We start from the raw sequence: 6,000 nt of genomic DNA, 5'->3' as shown, positions 1-6,000 counted from the left end.
ATAGTCTTGCTTTATCGTTCACAAAAAAAAAATACATTGATTTAAATGGTGTAAAACAGGTTTTGCTTGGAAAGCCAATATGCGAGGGGGAGGAGTAGTTTACACCTTAGATTATGAATGTCCCACCCACTCTGCATAATGAGCCATTCACTCAGGTGTGAAACTGACTGAGCCACAATGCAAGGACAAAAGATGTATTTAGAAGAAGACTTATATTGACCATTTAAGATTTCGCTTACATCTCTCTTGTAAATATGTTTTGCTATTTTATTAAAAATGTTACAATTACAACAATAATTACAATTTCAACAATATTTCAAGTGTACTCTTTCTTTGTAAAAAAAAAGAAAAAAAAGATTATAGGCCTACATTTTATCATATGTATTCATTAGTTTGAATGTAGCCATTATTGGAACATCTAACATCTTAGTCTATGAATTTATTTTTGACAAAAATAGTATTTTTTTTGCATTTAATACGTTGCTTATACAAATACATTTTATTTCAACATATTCCAGTCGATTTTTACTCATCTCAGTAGGCTGTAGCAAAGCAGTTTATTCTTTCACACACAGACGCGCGATTCATATTTAGGCTAAACAGTCTTTACAAATATGTCCCCTTCATTCATCTCACAGAAAGGCGAATCATATTATAGAAATGCGATTCATCTTTTTGCGGTTTACATAGGCCTACACTAACGTTATTCCATAACGTTATTCCACACGTGAGAAAAGAAAACAGCCTACCTCACTCCTCAGCGGAATCTGCTCCTCATTTCAGGAGATATTGCTCCTCATCAGCACTGTTCTGAGGAATCTTTTCTCCATAAGGTAGGCTATAATGTCTCACTCGCGAGGAGTCGCGACGCGCTTTGTTTACAGCTGATGTGGGCGTTTCACAGCTCTGAAATAGTTCTCAGAATTTGCGTTTGAATAGCACGCGCTCTCCGGAGAGTGGTCACATTACTGTGAATGAGCTCGTAATGAGCTCGACAGGAGTCGCTCTCTTTTTATACAGATTACAGAAGCTGAGAATATTTGTTTTTTATATAAATGACTTCATTTAAAAGATGCGATCTCAAGCTTTATGCCCGTGGGTCTGTTTGCCTGTTTGACTGAATTTTCGCGGAGTTATAGATCATTTTCGAACGCGTTTCAAATGGGAGTTTACTGACAGAGAGAAGGCAGAAATCGCATCATGTTAATTTTTCTTTATTTGTCAAAAAGCAAAACACTTTATTTTTATTGTGAGTATACAGAAAAAAAATAGAAACTGAACAGGATCGATTGATGTATTACACGAAAATGAAAGATCAAAATTAACAGAGCATTTAGTGTTTATTTTCATTGCTAAAAAAAAAAAAACGAGCAAAACGCGCGGGCGCGTTTGTGGTCCCCAGAGGGTTAACATCCTTGATGTGTCATTACAAGTGCCCAGCCATGTGAGTGATTCCTTTAGAGTTAACACGGGGGTCCACAGTAGTCGATTGTCGAGTTCACGCGCATAGGTTATCACGCGCGTGAACTCGACAATCGACTATTGTGGACTTCAACCGAAAACAGGAAGAAAATACAGGTATGTGCGCTGGCTGAATTAACATCATTTTTATTCATATGTTTCACATCTACTGCAGTCAGATTCACCCGTGTTCACTCTGAAGGAATCACTCACATGACCTGCACTTGTAATGACACATCAAGGATGTTAAGAGGCTAAAAGCAGGTTTAAAATATGCCCCATTGAAGTCAACAGGGTGCAAATTTTAAAAAGAGGATAACATGGTGTAGGCAACACCGATTTTTGTCGTTGTTCTCTGTACTGACAGCACTCCAAATTTACAAAAAAATGAGCTCAATGTTAAAATTGACCGGAGTTCTCCTTTAAGATGATAGTGTCATATGAGTGTGTTTTTGAATGTGGATGGTGGTTTTAGGGAAATTCGAGTTTGTAAAGATTTTCTGATCTCGGTTTACAATTTTCTCTGTAAAACAATTTGTAACAACTGTTGTTTAAAGAGCTATACATTTGATTTAATATAAGGAAAATATCAAACGTTTACTTAATTTCTAAAATGTGGAAAACTTTCTAGATCAAAACATTGTAACTTATTAATGGTAAGTTCTACTCTTAACGTTTTATTTTTCCAGTATAATTCGCATTGAGTCAGTGGTGAATCTGCGCTGTGCCGGCGCTGTTTCACACCACTGGCCGAAACACACGTGCAACGCATCTTCTGCAAGGTTTTTGTTTCGACAATCTAGACTTTTCCACGCGTTTCTTTTCTATTTTACCAAGTGGATATGAAGGTAAGAAACATAATATAAATCGTCTAATTTTAGATATAATGCTAGACCGTTTATTGACGGTGGTTTCATAAATCATCACATTTTGGCTATGTGCATCGTGTTAGTAGTTTAGACTAAACGTACATATTACTTGGTTTATGAACAATTTTCACGCAATAAGGCATTTATTGTTGTGCTAAATTGTTGCTGCATTTCAACTTGCATACAGACTAATTACATGTGCTTTTTTGCCTCACTGACTACAGAGTGATATTAACTACTCAACACTCTTCAGAACAACAACCACAGCCTTTAGTATGTCACATCTCACACATGCAAACTTAGCTTGAGGCTATGAGTGGGCTACAATGGCATATGTTATGCAAAAGTTTACATGCCACTCATGTGGTATGTACCTGAAAAGTATAAAAAGCTTTGTTGATCATCAGAATTTGCATAGACATGAAGCAAATATAAATTTTCCATACTGCAAACATACTGCTTTTCAGACTGCAAACAAAAATGTATCAAGTACACTGCTTTAAAAGCTCATGTCTATCGTTCCCACAACAGCCATGTTTCACAGTTAGATGACACACAAAGGTCATTTGTATGTGATGATGTAAATTGTAAGATGTAAATTGTAAGAAGCAATGCATAGATCTGAGAGATCTTTTTGCACACCTCAAGGTACATTTGAGTAAGCATGAGTTTGTACATTGCCCATTCATCAATTGTAACAAGGCATTTAAAGTGAAGTCGTCATTTACATCCCATGTTTCAAGAACACATAAACATGAAACTGATGCTAATTCTAGAGTCACACACTCTGAGTTTTTCAGAGTCTTCAGGAAACTGATTTGCATGCTGCATGTAGCTGTCATCTTTCTATTGAATATACCAGAAGAACTTTGCCTATGTGCAGCCACAAAATGTTGACTTGGGCACCAATGAATATAGAAGAGATTGTTATGCACAATACATACCCCTGCCTGACACTTTAAGAGCTATTCTAAAAGATCCTGTTGTGTGGCAAGAGTGTGTTGAGTCTCAGAATCGTCTTGTTTCTGATGGCATCTTAATGGATGTTCTTGTGATGACTCAGTCTTTAAATCCAACGAGCTGTCTCTGCAAGCAGGTGACAATCTTAAAACTGATCTTGTATCAGGACGCTTTTGAAAGTGGTCAACCCACTTGGGTAATCAAGAAAAAAAACATAAGCTTGTTGGAGTATAGACCTTATGTAGCTCCGCCCCTTTTCAGCGCTGCGTTAGTTGTCTTTTGTCTTCCGGTCTGTATTTTCATAGCGATCTTGCGTATTTATGAATGAACGGCTCGTTTTAAAATCTTCCCGTTCTACTTACATTTGTTAAGACATCTGCTTTAAACATTACAATCCTCATGATAACTTTCGTTAACTTTACATTAAGTAAATCCACTTCAAAAGCTAATTGCTCCTGGACAGCAATGCCATAGAAATATACAGAGCGACTGCAAAAACGGAAGTTCAAAGACAATTGTCTAAAGATGGCGGCGCCCTCATTTCTCTGGCGCATAAGGTCTATACTTCACACTTGCTGACTTTGAGCCATTCCATTGTTCCAGTATTGACAATATGCAGTTAGTACTGTTGTGCAAAGAGACAGACTCACAGGGCCAGATGTACGTACATTTGCGAACGCAGCGTTAATAGCGTCAAGGCCAAGACGCAGAAAGCGCTTGATGTGAAACCACAGTGTGCGTGTTATGTACCAAACCTGCAGTTCATCAGGTAATCAGAGCCTGTCCCCACCCACTATATCGTAAATTGTGCGTATTTAAACGCACAATTGAATGGGCCTCCTCCTCTCTTTCCATCATGGATCAGCCACCAAGTCAGGCAAAACAGCGAAAACAAAACTTTAGCGATAATATAATGAGGTTGTTCTGCTTGTTCATGAGCTAACAGCAAATTTAAACATTATACAAGGCCGGAATTCCACACTCACACAAAACAATGCCATCTGCACCGAAATCAGAAAAAGAATCAATGCAAAATCCTCGACCCACAGACAGTTGGAAGAGGTAAAAAAGAGGTGGCAGGACCTCAAATGGCGTACCAAAGAAAAAGTTGCATTTAACAGGGCACAGGTCAGGAAACCCGCTTCCTAAGTTACACCTGCTTTTAAGAGGCGGAGAATTTTCAGCGCAAAATAGAGGCGCGCTTTCATCTGCTTTTTCTGTACATAACGCGGAATACATAATTAGGCGCAGTTTACGCTTCCCCTCCCATCTCTTTATGTGACACTCCCACTTTCCCCTTGACCATCCCATGAATGCATATGCATGACAGGAAAAGCGCATTTTGCCATTTTCAGTTCCCGCGACAGGCAGTCTGCGCTTTCATCTCGATGCGTCCCGTTCGTACATACCTCGCCATGGTTTTATGCGCACTTTGCGAAACAAATACGCCTGAAGTGGGCGCAAAAGCGTTAGTACATTGGCCCACAGTGTTTTCAAGAATGTTGTCAGACCTGAGACAGCTCGAAGAACACGGAACTGTTACCACATCTGGTCATGTGGTTCGAGCAACACTATTATCTATTGTAGGTGACAATTTGGGGTCATACTGCATTGGTGGCTACACACAGAATTTCAGCACTTCCAAATACTTTTGCAGGTACTGTGAGGTACAAAGAGACCAACTCGAGAATGTAAGTCAGTGTTTTCCTGAACGAACAGTTGATACTGTACCTACAAAGAGCAGTGCTGTTATTGCAGCAGAGCAATGTTGATGAAGTTAAAGATGAAGTCATATTGTCTTTAACTCACTTAAACATTTCCATGTGTGTCAGCCAGGCCTTCCTCCATGCATAGGGCATGACTTGTTTGAGGGAGTTGTAGCTTATGACTTATTACCTGTGCTACTTCATAAAGCTCAAGCACTGGTTCACATGCACTCAGCTGAACAGACGGATCACACAGTTTGCCTACAAGGACTCTGATTGTAACTCATGTCCCGCTCCGGTGAGTGAAAAAGCCAACACAATAGGTGGTCAAGCAGCTGAGAACTGGTGTCTCCTTAGACTTCTGCATGTCATTATTGGTGACAAAGTTGATCCTCATGACCCAGTGTGCCAACTAGTGATCGCTTTGAAGGAACTTGTTGAACTAGTGTGTGCTCCCTCAATCGCCACTGCCCAGATTGCTTACCTCAACATTGTTGTGTTTGAATACCTAGAAATAAGGAAAGCAGTGCTTCCTTCTGATCGTTTAAAACCCAAGCACCACTATCTTCTCCATTACGCATCATTGATCCTCAAACTTGGCCCCATAATACGACTATGGACAATGAGGTTTGAGAGTAAACAGAAGAACCTTAAAACTTTAAGAATGTATGCCAGTCACTCGCAAACCAGCACCAACTCGTCCAAGAGACCCTCAGCTCAAACTCCTTTTTTGCACCGGTGCTGAGGGCAAAAACTAAACTCCATATCACCTGTATAGTGACGCAGTGCACAATGCAGTTCTAACCCACATGGTTACAGAACCAGATTCTGTTTCCCATTAGGTAAACTTAAAGGGAACCATTTACAAAAAGGAATCTTTTCTCTGCCTAAAACGGGAGTCTGATGAGTCAATCAAGTTTGGTCAGATTGAGCTTGTTTTGATCAAATAGGAGAAAGAGATGTGCTTTTTGGTGAAACCTCACACTTCAATGTATTTGGCAGAG

This window comes from Abramis brama (assembly GCF_963993115.1).
Source record: "Abramis brama genome assembly, chromosome: 10".
In the NCBI taxonomy this organism is placed as follows: domain Eukaryota; kingdom Metazoa; phylum Chordata; class Actinopteri; order Cypriniformes; family Leuciscidae; genus Abramis; species Abramis brama.
This window is presented reverse-complemented; position numbering follows the sequence as displayed.